The 12522-nt window shown below is 71.8% G+C and overlaps 5 non-coding genes across 5 annotated transcripts; all 5 read left to right on the forward strand.

The window, feature by feature from the left end:
* Window positions 1-727: 727 nt before the first annotated feature.
* On the forward strand, window positions 728-821 carry LOC128773257 (small nucleolar RNA SNORD116). The gene has a single exon (XR_008417534.1). It is a non-coding gene; the product is annotated as a small nucleolar RNA SNORD116 (small nucleolar RNA).
* A 2740-nt stretch (window positions 822-3561) lies between these two features.
* LOC128773258 (small nucleolar RNA SNORD116) lies at window positions 3562-3655 on the forward strand. The gene has a single exon (XR_008417535.1). It is a non-coding gene; the product is annotated as a small nucleolar RNA SNORD116 (small nucleolar RNA).
* Window positions 3656-6395: 2740 nt separating this feature from the next.
* On the forward strand, window positions 6396-6489 carry LOC128773259 (small nucleolar RNA SNORD116). Its single transcript, XR_008417536.1, has one exon. It is a non-coding gene; the product is annotated as a small nucleolar RNA SNORD116 (small nucleolar RNA).
* A 2740-nt stretch (window positions 6490-9229) lies between these two features.
* On the forward strand, window positions 9230-9323 carry LOC128773260 (small nucleolar RNA SNORD116). The gene has a single exon (XR_008417537.1). It is a non-coding gene; the product is annotated as a small nucleolar RNA SNORD116 (small nucleolar RNA).
* A 2740-nt stretch (window positions 9324-12063) lies between these two features.
* On the forward strand, window positions 12064-12157 carry LOC128773261 (small nucleolar RNA SNORD116). The gene has a single exon (XR_008417538.1). It is a non-coding gene; the product is annotated as a small nucleolar RNA SNORD116 (small nucleolar RNA).
* The last annotated feature ends 365 nt before the right edge of the window (window positions 12158-12522 follow it).

Below are 12522 nucleotides of genomic sequence, written 5' to 3' on the forward strand. Positions count from 1 at the left end.
TGTGCCAGTCGCCTGACGCGACGCCGGGGCCAGGACCTGCGCCCCAGGCACGCGTGCTCTTGCGGGGACCCAGGCCGCCCGGCTCAGCAGCCCCCTACAGCCCCTAGCCCAGCCTCCCAGCACACGTGACCCTCCGTGCGCACGAAGAGGCACGCGCTCCCGCTCCCACAGTGCCCTGCGCCCGTGGCTTGTTGCCCGTCCGCAGGCAGCCCCAGGGGGCCGAGGGACAGGACAGGCAGACGGACGCAAGGCGTGGTCGCGGATTCGTTCTGCCCGGCGTGGCGAGCGGAGCCCCTGGGTACCTTGGTGACGCCCGCGGGCGATTGCTCCCCCTTTCTCAGGTGCAGTGGCCACGCCAGGCTCGCGGTCGGCCGAGACACGAAGGCCTCCCTGGCCCCCGAGTGCCTGTGGTTTGCGGTACGGCCGGAAGAAGCGTGGCCCGGAACGGGCACCTTGCTGACGGGAGCGTCCAGACGGTAAGCCTTCCCTGGGTGTCAGCTCGTGCCCCTGGCCTTAGGCTTTCCCGGGGCTGCCCGAGAGGCCGCTAGTGCAGGTGGCCCGCTGGGCACGTGGGGTTTTGCTCCCAGAGGGGCCTGTCCGTTCCTCCGGCTCAGTGGCGTGGCTCTGCCCGGCCCCGGGCACCGGGAGGACCCTGAGTCCCTCGGCTTGCCCCGCTGAGCCACCCGGCCCGCCTGGGTCAGCCGGCCAGGCCGCCCAGAATGTGCTCGGATCGATGATGACTCCCTCAACAGCATTCCTTGGAAAAGCTGAACAAAATGAGTGAGAACTCCCTCCCGTCGTTCTCATCGAAACTGAGGTCCAGCACGTTGTCCGCCCCAGGGAAGGTAAGCGTCAGGGACAGCAGGCTTCCCATTGGTCACACCCCTGCAAGCAGCAGCACCCACGGCCTGCGCCTGGGAGAGGCTCGCGGGGTGTCTCCGGGTCAGGGAGCCGTTTCCCCACCTTCGCGGGCTTTCCACGGCTCGCAGGCAAGGAGCCTGAGGGCAATGAGCGGCATCTGAGGTCGAGTGGGGCAGCTGGTGCCCAAGGCCTAGGACTTCAAAGGCGTGTCTGTGGCACGGGCCCTGGGAGCCGGGGGCAGGGACCTGGCCGGCAGGGCCCGCGGGCAGTGGCTGGCGACTGGGGTCGAGTGGGGCAGCTGGTCCCCCCCAAGGCCTGGGACTTCACCGGCGTGTCTTGTGGCACCGGCCCTTGGGAGTCGAGGGCTGGGGCCTGCGAGGGCCCGGAGGGCTGTGCGGGCCTAAGCGCGCGGCGGTGTGTGTTGAGGGGCCGGGCGAGGCAAGCCTGGCGGGCCGTGGGGGGCGCGGGAGCCCCAGCCCGAGGCGGCGGCCATCCCTGGACACGAGCCCTTTCTCTCACTGACGTACGTGGAGCGGCCCCTGGCTCGGGCTTCTGGGCCAGGGCAAGAGGCCGGGCTGCGGCACCGGCCAGGTTGGAACCATCGGCCCTGCCCGGCGGCCACGCAAGGCGGCAAGTGGCGCCGGCGCTTCGGGCCTGGGGTGAAGTCGGCATGCCGTGCCGGCCGAAGGCCTGAACGGGAACGGCACGGTCCAGAGGGGACCGCGCCCTGGGGGAGTGCCCGGGCCTGCTCAGCCCTGGTGTCTCGTGGCGTCCCCGCGTCCGTCGTGGGTTACGCGGAGTCCTGCGGCCTCCTCCCGTGGATGGCAAAGTCAGTGGCTCCCAGGGCCGGCTTCAGGGTGCAGCGGTGTGGCACGGCGGTCCCCCTCCTCAGGGCCCTCCTGGCCGCTGGTCTCCGGAGGAAGGGCGCCAGGGGCGGTGGCCTTTCAACAGGGGCCCTCAACAGGGCCCCGGCCAAAGAGGCTGCCCCCCAGCCCCCGCCCGGGCCTGCCACGGAGGCGTTGTCTCCTCGGGCACGGAGCTGGTGGGGCCAAAGTAGACACCCCGGGAGGGACTGCCCCTTGCAGTCGGGCACGGTGTGCCTCCCGTCCTCTCGGGTGGGCCGCAGGTTCCTCTGCGGTGACCTGGCAGGCAGGCGCGGGCCTGCGATCCCTGAGGCCAGGCGCGGTGCCTCGGCCCCGCGGGCCGCTTGGCAGAGGTCCGTCTCCCGTGGCGAGGGCGACGTGGTCTCCTCTCGCTGCGGCCCTGGCCTGCGGGGCTGCAGCCCTTGTGTTCCCTGTGAGGGCCACGCGCGTGTTCCTGGGCCGTGGGCAGGGGCCACGTCGCCTGCCGCGGGCCGCATCCTTGCAAAGGTCAAAGCCTGTCTGCGGCTGCCCTCCCTGCAGCTTCCGGCCGTCGGCGGCCCGGTCCATTTGGCAGAGCTGGCGGGAGGGAATTTCCATGCAGGTGGGAACACACTCCCACGGAGCGGGCAGCCCAGGGAATGCTCGTTCCCTTGCGGGCCGGGGCCCTGGCGCCCCGTGGCCGTGGCCTCGCCGACTCCCTGGTAGGGAACGCGCACGCGGCTCGGTGGGCTTTGGCGCCGGCGTCAGTTGGGGGCCGGGCCCGGGCAGCCTAGCCGCCCCGGCCATTCTGGCGGAGTGGAGAGGTGGGGGCACCGTTTGTCCCGTGGCCGCCTGGGAGGGCGCTGCCTCGTCCTCTGCCCCGTAGCCTGCGGGCCAGGGCGGCCAGACTCCCTGGGGGCAGGTTTTGGGTTTCCCTGGGAGCCCTGAGGTTCCATCCAGCGCTGGCTTCCACGGTGCACGTGGAAAGGGTGGGCAGCGGCGGGAACGGATGCGTGTGGAGGTCGGAGGGCACCGCGTGGCCAGAGAGTGTTTGGGAGGGGCAGGGCCCGGCCCGCGTCAGTGGCCCAGAGGCGTCCAGCGCGGCTCCCTGGTGTGCAAGGCCACCGGGCCTGTGCCAGTCGCCTGACGCGACGCCGGGGCCAGGACCTGCGCCCCAGGCACGCGTGCTCTTGCGGGGACCCAGGCCGCCCGGCTCAGCAGCCCCCTACAGCCCCTAGCCCAGCCTCCCAGCACACGTGACCCTCCGTGCGCACGAAGAGGCACGCGCTCCCGCTCCCACAGTGCCCTGCGCCCGTGGCTTGTTGCCCGTCCGCAGGCAGCCCCAGGGGGCCGAGGGACAGGACAGGCAGACGGACGCAAGGCGTGGTCGCGGATTCGTTCTGCCCGGCGTGGCGAGCGGAGCCCCTGGGTACCTTGGTGACGCCCGCGGGCGATTGCTCCCCCTTTCTCAGGTGCAGTGGCCACGCCAGGCTCGCGGTCGGCCGAGACACGAAGGCCTCCCTGGCCCCCGAGTGCCTGTGGTTTGCGGTACGGCCGGAAGAAGCGTGGCCCGGAACGGGCACCTTGCTGACGGGAGCGTCCAGACGGTAAGCCTTCCCTGGGTGTCAGCTCGTGCCCCTGGCCTTAGGCTTTCCCGGGGCTGCCCGAGAGGCCGCTAGTGCAGGTGGCCCGCTGGGCACGTGGGGTTTTGCTCCCAGAGGGGCCTGTCCGTTCCTCCGGCTCAGTGGCGTGGCTCTGCCCGGCCCCGGGCACCGGGAGGACCCTGAGTCCCTCGGCTTGCCCCGCTGAGCCACCCGGCCCGCCTGGGTCAGCCGGCCAGGCCGCCCAGAATGTGCTCGGATCGATGATGACTCCCTCAACAGCATTCCTTGGAAAAGCTGAACAAAATGAGTGAGAACTCCCTCCCGTCGTTCTCATCGAAACTGAGGTCCAGCACGTTGTCCGCCCCAGGGAAGGTAAGCGTCAGGGACAGCAGGCTTCCCATTGGTCACACCCCTGCAAGCAGCAGCACCCACGGCCTGCGCCTGGGAGAGGCTCGCGGGGTGTCTCCGGGTCAGGGAGCCGTTTCCCCACCTTCGCGGGCTTTCCACGGCTCGCAGGCAAGGAGCCTGAGGGCAATGAGCGGCATCTGAGGTCGAGTGGGGCAGCTGGTGCCCAAGGCCTAGGACTTCAAAGGCGTGTCTGTGGCACGGGCCCTGGGAGCCGGGGGCAGGGACCTGGCCGGCAGGGCCCGCGGGCAGTGGCTGGCGACTGGGGTCGAGTGGGGCAGCTGGTCCCCCCCAAGGCCTGGGACTTCACCGGCGTGTCTTGTGGCACCGGCCCTTGGGAGTCGAGGGCTGGGGCCTGCGAGGGCCCGGAGGGCTGTGCGGGCCTAAGCGCGCGGCGGTGTGTGTTGAGGGGCCGGGCGAGGCAAGCCTGGCGGGCCGTGGGGGGCGCGGGAGCCCCAGCCCGAGGCGGCGGCCATCCCTGGACACGAGCCCTTTCTCTCACTGACGTACGTGGAGCGGCCCCTGGCTCGGGCTTCTGGGCCAGGGCAAGAGGCCGGGCTGCGGCACCGGCCAGGTTGGAACCATCGGCCCTGCCCGGCGGCCACGCAAGGCGGCAAGTGGCGCCGGCGCTTCGGGCCCGGGGTGAAGTCGGCATGCCGTGCCGGCCGAAGGCCTGAACGGGAACGGCACGGTCCAGAGGGGACCGCGCCCTGGGGGAGTGCCCGGGCCTGCTCAGCCCTGGTGTCTCGTGGCGTCCCCGCGTCCGTCGTGGGTTACGCGGAGTCCTGCGGCCTCCTCCCGTGGATGGCAAAGTCAGTGGCTCCCAGGGCCGGCTTCAGGGTGCAGCGGTGTGGCACGGCGGTCCCCCTCCTCAGGGCCCTCCTGGCCGCTGGTCTCCGGAGGAAGGGCGCCAGGGGCGGTGGCCTTTCAACAGGGGCCCTCAACAGGGCCCCGGCCAAAGAGGCTGCCCCCCAGCCCCCGCCCGGGCCTGCCACGGAGGCGTTGTCTCCTCGGGCACGGAGCTGGTGGGGCCAAAGTAGACACCCCGGGAGGGACTGCCCCTTGCAGTCGGGCACGGTGTGCCTCCCGTCCTCTCGGGTGGGCCGCAGGTTCCTGTGCGGTGACCTGGCAGGCAGGCGCGGGCCTGCGATCCCTGAGGCCAGGCGCGGTGCCTCGGCCCCGCGGGCCGCTTGGCAGAGGTCCGTCTCCCGTGGCGAGGGCGACGTGGTCTCCTCTCGCTGCGGCCCTGGCCTGCGGGGCTGCAGCCCTTGTGTTCCCTGTGAGGGCCACGCGCGTGTTCCTGGGCCGTGGGCAGGGGCCACGTCGCCTGCCGCGGGCCGCATCCTTGCAAAGGTCAAAGCCTGTCTGCGGCTGCCCTCCCTGCAGCTTCCGGCCGTCGGCGGCCCGGTCCATTTGGCAGAGCTGGCGGGAGGGAATTTCCATGCAGGTGGGAACACACTCCCACGGAGCGGGCAGCCCAGGGAATGCTCGTTCCCTTGCGGGCCGGGGCCCTGGCGCCCCGTGGCCGTGGCCTCGCCGACTCCCTGGTAGGGAACGCGCACGCGGCTCGGTGGGCTTTGGCGCCGGCGTCAGTTGGGGGCCGGGCCCGGGCAGCCTAGCCGCCCCGGCCATTCTGGCGGAGTGGAGAGGTGGGGGCACCGTTTGTCCCGTGGCCGCCTGGGAGGGCGCTGCCTCGTCCTCTGCCCCGTAGCCTGCGGGCCAGGGCGGCCAGACTCCCTGGGGGCAGGTTTTGGGTTTCCCTGGGAGCCCTGAGGTTCCATCCAGCGCTGGCTTCCACGGTGCACGTGGAAAGGGTGGGCAGCGGCGGGAACGGATGCGTGTGGAGGTCGGAGGGCACCGCGTGGCCAGAGAGTGTTTGGGAGGGGCAGGGCCCGGCCCGCGTCAGTGGCCCAGAGGCGTCCAGCGCGGCTCCCTGGTGTGCAAGGCCACCGGGCCTGTGCCAGTCGCCTGACGCGACGCCGGGGCCAGGACCTGCGCCCCAGGCACGCGTGCTCTTGCGGGGACCCAGGCCGCCCGGCTCAGCAGCCCCCTACAGCCCCTAGCCCAGCCTCCCAGCACACGTGACCCTCCGTGCGCACGAAGAGGCACGCGCTCCCGCTCCCACAGTGCCCTGCGCCCGTGGCTTGTTGCCCGTCCGCAGGCAGCCCCAGGGGGCCGAGGGACAGGACAGGCAGACGGACGCAAGGCGTGGTCGCGGATTCGTTCTGCCCGGCGTGGCGAGCGGAGCCCCTGGGTACCTTGGTGACGCCCGCGGGCGATTGCTCCCCCTTTCTCAGGTGCAGTGGCCACGCCAGGCTCGCGGTCGGCCGAGACACGAAGGCCTCCCTGGCCCCCGAGTGCCTGTGGTTTGCGGTACGGCCGGAAGAAGCGTGGCCCGGAACGGGCACCTTGCTGACGGGAGCGTCCAGACGGTAAGCCTTCCCTGGGTGTCAGCTCGTGCCCCTGGCCTTAGGCTTTCCCGGGGCTGCCCGAGAGGCCGCTAGTGCAGGTGGCCCGCTGGGCACGTGGGGTTTTGCTCCCAGAGGGGCCTGTCCGTTCCTCCGGCTCAGTGGCGTGGCTCTGCCCGGCCCCGGGCACCGGGAGGACCCTGAGTCCCTCGGCTTGCCCCGCTGAGCCACCCGGCCCGCCTGGGTCAGCCGGCCAGGCCGCCCAGAATGTGCTCGGATCGATGATGACTCCCTCAACAGCATTCCTTGGAAAAGCTGAACAAAATGAGTGAGAACTCCCTCCCGTCGTTCTCATCGAAACTGAGGTCCAGCACGTTGTCCGCCCCAGGGAAGGTAAGCGTCAGGGACAGCAGGCTTCCCATTGGTCACACCCCTGCAAGCAGCAGCACCCACGGCCTGCGCCTGGGAGAGGCTCGCGGGGTGTCTCCGGGTCAGGGAGCCGTTTCCCCACCTTCGCGGGCTTTCCACGGCTCGCAGGCAAGGAGCCTGAGGGCAATGAGCGGCATCTGAGGTCGAGTGGGGCAGCTGGTGCCCAAGGCCTAGGACTTCAAAGGCGTGTCTGTGGCACGGGCCCTGGGAGCCGGGGGCAGGGACCTGGCCGGCAGGGCCCGCGGGCAGTGGCTGGCGACTGGGGTCGAGTGGGGCAGCTGGTCCCCCCCAAGGCCTGGGACTTCACCGGCGTGTCTTGTGCCACCGGCCCTTGGGAGTCGAGGGCTGGGGCCTGCGAGGGCCCGGAGGGCTGTGCGGGCCTAAGCGCGCGGCGGTGTGTGTTGAGGGGCCGGGCGAGGCAAGCCTGGCGGGCCGTGGGGGGCGCGGGAGCCCCAGCCCGAGGCGGCGGCCATCCCTGGACACGAGCCCTTTCTCTCGCTGACGTACGTGGAGCGGCCCCTGGCTCGGGCTTCTGGGCCAGGGCAAGAGGCCGGGCTGCGGCACCGGCCAGGTTGGAACCATCGGCCCTGCCCGGCGGCCACGCAAGGCGGCAAGTGGCGCCGGCGCTTCGGGCCCGGGGTGAAGTCGGCATGCCGTGCCGGCCGAAGGCCTGAACGGGAACGGCACGGTCCAGAGGGGACCGCGCCCTGGGGGAGTGCCCGGGCCTGCTCAGCCCTGGTGTCTCGTGGCGTCCCCGCGTCCGTCGTGGGTTACGCGGAGTCCTGCGGCCTCCTCCCGTGGATGGCAAAGTCAGTGGCTCCCAGGGCCGGCTTCAGGGTGCAGCGGTGTGGCACGGCGGTCCCCCTCCTCAGGGCCCTCCTGGCCGCTGGTCTCCGGAGGAAGGGCGCCAGGGGCGGTGGCCTTTCAACAGGGGCCCTCAACAGGGCCCCGGCCAAAGAGGCTGCCCCCCAGCCCCCGCCCGGGCCTGCCACGGAGGCGTTGTCTCCTCGGGCACGGAGCTGGTGGGGCCAAAGTAGACACCCCGGGAGGGACTGCCCCTTGCAGTCGGGCACGGTGTGCCTCCCGTCCTCTCGGGTGGGCCGCAGGTTCCTGTGCGGTGACCTGGCAGGCAGGCGCGGGCCTGCGATCCCTGAGGCCAGGCGCGGTGCCTCGGCCCCGCGGGCCGCTTGGCAGAGGTCCGTCTCCCGTGGCGAGGGCGACGTGGTCTCCTCTCGCTGCGGCCCTGGCCTGCGGGGCTGCAGCCCTTGTGTTCCCTGTGAGGGCCACGCGCGTGTTCCTGGGCCGTGGGCAGGGGCCACGTCGCCTGCCGCGGGCCGCATCCTTGCAAAGGTCAAAGCCTGTCTGCGGCTGCCCTCCCTGCAGCTTCCGGCCGTCGGCGGCCCGGTCCATTTGGCAGAGCTGGCGGGAGGGAATTTCCATGCAGGTGGGAACACACTCCCACGGAGCGGGCAGCCCAGGGAATGCTCGTTCCCTTGCGGGCCGGGGCCCTGGCGCCCCGTGGCCGTGGCCTCGCCGACTCCCTGGTAGGGAACGCGCACGCGGCTCGGTGGGCTTTGGCGCCGGCGTCAGTTGGGGGCCGGGCCCGGGCAGCCTAGCCGCCCCGGCCATTCTGGCGGAGTGGAGAGGTGGGGGCACCGTTTGTCCCGTGGCCGCCTGGGAGGGCGCTGCCTCGTCCTCTGCCCCGTAGCCTGCGGGCCAGGGCGGCCAGACTCCCTGGGGGCAGGTTTTGGGTTTCCCTGGGAGCCCTGAGGTTCCATCCAGCGCTGGCTTCCACGGTGCACGTGGAAAGGGTGGGCAGCGGCGGGAACGGATGCGTGTGGAGGTCGGAGGGCACCGCGTGGCCAGAGAGTGTTTGGGAGGGGCAGGGCCCGGCCCGCGTCAGTGGCCCAGAGGCGTCCAGCGCGGCTCCCTGGTGTGCAAGGCCACCGGGCCTGTGCCAGTCGCCTGACGCGACGCCGGGGCCAGGACCTGCGCCCCAGGCACGCGTGCTCTTGCGGGGACCCAGGCCGCCCGGCTCAGCAGCCCCCTACAGCCCCTAGCCCAGCCTCCCAGCACACGTGACCCTCCGTGCGCACGAAGAGGCACGCGCTCCCGCTCCCACAGTGCCCTGCGCCCGTGGCTTGTTGCCCGTCCGCAGGCAGCCCCAGGGGGCCGAGGGACAGGACAGGCAGACGGACGCAAGGCGTGGTCGCGGATTCGTTCTGCCCGGCGTGGCGAGCGGAGCCCCTGGGTACCTTGGTGACGCCCGCGGGCGATTGCTCCCCCTTTCTCAGGTGCAGTGGCCACGCCAGGCTCGCGGTCGGCCGAGACACGAAGGCCTCCCTGGCCCCCGAGTGCCTGTGGTTTGCGGTACGGCCGGAAGAAGCGTGGCCCGGAACGGGCACCTTGCTGACGGGAGCGTCCAGACGGTAAGCCTTCCCTGGGTGTCAGCTCGTGCCCCTGGCCTTAGGCTTTCCCGGGGCTGCCCGAGAGGCCGCTAGTGCAGGTGGCCCGCTGGGCACGTGGGGTTTTGCTCCCAGAGGGGCCTGTCCGTTCCTCCGGCTCAGTGGCGTGGCTCTGCCCGGCCCCGGGCACCGGGAGGACCCTGAGTCCCTCGGCTTGCCCCGCTGAGCCACCCGGCCCGCCTGGGTCAGCCGGCCAGGCCGCCCAGAATGTGCTCGGATCGATGATGACTCCCTCAACAGCATTCCTTGGAAAAGCTGAACAAAATGAGTGAGAACTCCCTCCCGTCGTTCTCATCGAAACTGAGGTCCAGCACGTTGTCCGCCCCAGGGAAGGTAAGCGTCAGGGACAGCAGGCTTCCCATTGGTCACACCCCTGCAAGCAGCAGCACCCACGGCCTGCGCCTGGGAGAGGCTCGCGGGGTGTCTCCGGGTCAGGGAGCCGTTTCCCCACCTTCGCGGGCTTTCCACGGCTCGCAGGCAAGGAGCCTGAGGGCAATGAGCGGCATCTGAGGTCGAGTGGGGCAGCTGGTGCCCAAGGCCTAGGACTTCAAAGGCGTGTCTGTGGCACGGGCCCTGGGAGCCGGGGGCAGGGACCTGGCCGGCAGGGCCCGCGGGCAGTGGCTGGCGACTGGGGTCGAGTGGGGCAGCTGGTCCCCCCCAAGGCCTGGGACTTCACCGGCGTGTCTTGTGGCACCGGCCCTTGGGAGTCGAGGGCTGGGGCCTGCGAGGGCCCGGAGGGCTGTGCGGGCCTAAGCGCGCGGCGGTGTGTGTTGAGGGGCCGGGCGAGGCAAGCCTGGCGGGCCGTGGGGGGCGCGGGAGCCCCAGCCCGAGGCGGCGGCCATCCCTGGACACGAGCCCTTTCTCTCACTGACGTACGTGGAGCGGCCCCTGGCTCGGGCTTCTGGGCCAGGGCAAGAGGCCGGGCTGCGGCACCGGCCAGGTTGGAACCATCGGCCCTGCCCGGCGGCCACGCAAGGCGGCAAGTGGCGCCGGCGCTTCGGGCCCGGGGTGAAGTCGGCATGCCGTGCCGGCCGAAGGCCTGAACGGGAACGGCACGGTCCAGAGGGGACCGCGCCCTGGGGGAGTGCCCGGGCCTGCTCAGCCCTGGTGTCTCGTGGCGTCCCCGCGTCCGTCGTGGGTTACGCGGAGTCCTGCGGCCTCCTCCCGTGGATGGCAAAGTCAGTGGCTCCCAGGGCCGGCTTCAGGGTGCAGCGGTGTGGCACGGCGGTCCCCCTCCTCAGGGCCCTCCTGGCCGCTGGTCTCCGGAGGAAGGGCGCCAGGGGCGGTGGCCTTTCAACAGGGGCCCTCAACAGGGCCCCGGCCAAAGAGGCTGCCCCCCAGCCCCCGCCCGGGCCTGCCACGGAGGCGTTGTCTCCTCGGGCACGGAGCTGGTGGGGCCAAAGTAGACACCCCGGGAGGGACTGCCCCTTGCAGTCGGGCACGGTGTGCCTCCCGTCCTCTCGGGTGGGCCGCAGGTTCCTCTGCGGTGACCTGGCAGGCAGGCGCGGGCCTGCGATCCCTGAGGCCAGGCGCGGTGCCTCGGCCCCGCGGGCCGCTTGGCAGAGGTCCGTCTCCCGTGGCGAGGGCGACGTGGTCTCCTCTCGCTGCGGCCCTGGCCTGCGGGGCTGCAGCCCTTGTGTTCCCTGTGAGGGCCACGCGCGTGTTCCTGGGCCGTGGGCAGGGGCCACGTCGCCTGCCGCGGGCCGCATCCTTGCAAAGGTCAAAGCCTGTCTGCGGCTGCCCTCCCTGCAGCTTCCGGCCGTCGGCGGCCCGGTCCATTTGGCAGAGCTGGCGGGAGGGAATTTCCATGCAGGTGGGAACACACTCCCACGGAGCGGGCAGCCCAGGGAATGCTCGTTCCCTTGCGGGCCGGGGCCCTGGCGCCCCGTGGCCGTGGCCTCGCCGACTCCCTGGTAGGGAACGCGCACGCGGCTCGGTGGGCTTTGGCGCCGGCGTCAGTTGGGGGCCGGGCCCGGGCAGCCTAGCCGCCCCGGCCATTCTGGCGGAGTGGAGAGGTGGGGGCACCGTTTGTCCCGTGGCCGCCTGGGAGGGCGCTGCCTCGTCCTCTGCCCCGTAGCCTGCGGGCCAGGGCGGCCAGACTCCCTGGGGGCAGGTTTTGGGTTTCCCTGGGAGCCCTGAGGTTCCATCCAGCGCTGGCTTCCACGGTGCACGTGGAAAGGGTGGGCAGCGGCGGGAACGGATGCGTGTGGAGGTCGGAGGGCACCGCGTGGCCAGAGAGTGTTTGGGAGGGGCAGGGCCCGGCCCGCGTCAGTGGCCCAGAGGCGTCCAGCGCGGCTCCCTGGTGTGCAAGGCCACCGGGCCTGTGCCAGTCGCCTGACGCGACGCCGGGGCCAGGACCTGCGCCCCAGGCACGCGTGCTCTTGCGGGGACCCAGGCCGCCCGGCTCAGCAGCCCCCTACAGCCCCTAGCCCAGCCTCCCAGCACACGTGACCCTCCGTGCGCACGAAGAGGCACGCGCTCCCGCTCCCACAGTGCCCTGCGCCCGTGGCTTGTTGCCCGTCCGCAGGCAGCCCCAGGGGGCCGAGGGACAGGACAGGCAGACGGACGCAAGGCGTGGTCGCGGATTCGTTCTGCCCGGCGTGGCGAGCGGAGCCCCTGGGTACCTTGGTGACGCCCGCGGGCGATTGCTCCCCCTTTCTCAGGTGCAGTGGCCACGCCAGGCTCGCGGTCGGCCGAGACACGAAGGCCTCCCTGGCCCCCGAGTGCCTGTGGTTTGCGGTACGGCCGGAAGAAGCGTGGCCCGGAACGGGCACCTTGCTGACGGGAGCGTCCAGACGGTAAGCCTTCCCTGGGTGTCAGCTCGTGCCCCTGGCCTTAGGCTTTCCCGGGGCTGCCCGAGAGGCCGCTAGTGCAGGTGGCCCGCTGGGCACGTGGGGTTTTGCTCCCAGAGGGGCCTGTCCGTTCCTCCGGCTCAGTGGCGTGGCTCTGCCCGGCCCCGGGCACCGGGAGGACCCTGAGTCCCTCGGCTTGCCCCGCTGAGCCACCCGGCCCGCCTGGGTCAGCCGGCCAGGCCGCCCAGAATGTGCTCGGATCGATGATGACTCCCTCAACAGCATTCCTTGGAAAAGCTGAACAAAATGAGTGAGAACTCCCTCCCGTCGTTCTCATCGAAACTGAGGTCCAGCACGTTGTCCGCCCCAGGGAAGGTAAGCGTCAGGGACAGCAGGCTTCCCATTGGTCACACCCCTGCAAGCAGCAGCACCCACGGCCTGCGCCTGGGAGAGGCTCGCGGGGTGTCTCCGGGTCAGGGAGCCGTTTCCCCACCTTCGCGGGCTTTCCACGGCTCGCAGGCAAGGAGCCTGAGGGCAATGAGCGGCATCTGAGGTCGAGTGGGGCAGCTGGTGCCCAAGGCCTAGGACTTCAAAGGCGTGTCTGTGGCACGGGCCCTGGGAGCCGGGGGCAGGGACCTGGCCGGCAGGGCCCGCGGGCAGTGGCTGGCGACTGGGGTCGAGTGGGGCAGCTGGTCCCCCCCAAGGCCTGGGACTTC

The sequence above is a fragment of the Panthera pardus genome, unplaced genomic scaffold, assembly GCF_024362965.1.
Source record: "Panthera pardus isolate Hobbes unplaced genomic scaffold, ASM2436296v1 HiC_scaffold_24, whole genome shotgun sequence".
Classification (NCBI taxonomy): Eukaryota; Metazoa; Chordata; class Mammalia; order Carnivora; family Felidae; genus Panthera; species Panthera pardus.